Genomic DNA, 565 nt, shown 5'->3' on the forward strand with positions numbered 1-565 from the left:
GACCATGCATTATGCCACTTACAATATTTTTTACCCTTTATTTGTTCAGGGTTTAGCAATTTGTGCTTATCGCTCAGTTTTATTTGCTTATCCCTATATAACTTATCGAATATAAGGTCAGCTTTGGTTACATCGAACGAGAACGTTCTAGCCTTTATGTTTCCATCCTTTACGGGTTCATCTTTGCCCGATGGTCTAGGTTTGGCCATTATGGGACAAGTATATGTATCCCCTTTTACCAATTCGGCCAAACACATTTCGGCCTGATCATACGATTCGTCATCGATGGTATGAACGTCAAAATTCGGGTCTCTGTAGTAAGTCCCTTTGCTAGAATTTTTTATTTGTTCTTCTTCTCTTATCAATCGCTCATACCTAATGACATTCGCACTTAACTGGAAAAGGTCGGGAAATTCCTTGTCTTGGAACTTCTTTTTTAAATCAAAACTTAAGCAGCCTTGTGCGATTTTGACAAATTCTTTTTCGGGCAGAGGTACAAAACACTTGCTTCTTGCTGTTTTGAACCTTTGGAGAAAACTTTCTGCCCATTCATTTGGCATTTGAC

This window comes from Olea europaea, unplaced genomic scaffold (genome assembly GCF_002742605.1).
Source record: "Olea europaea var. sylvestris unplaced genomic scaffold, O_europaea_v1 scaffold563, whole genome shotgun sequence".
In the NCBI taxonomy this organism is placed as follows: Eukaryota; Viridiplantae; Streptophyta; class Magnoliopsida; order Lamiales; family Oleaceae; genus Olea; species Olea europaea.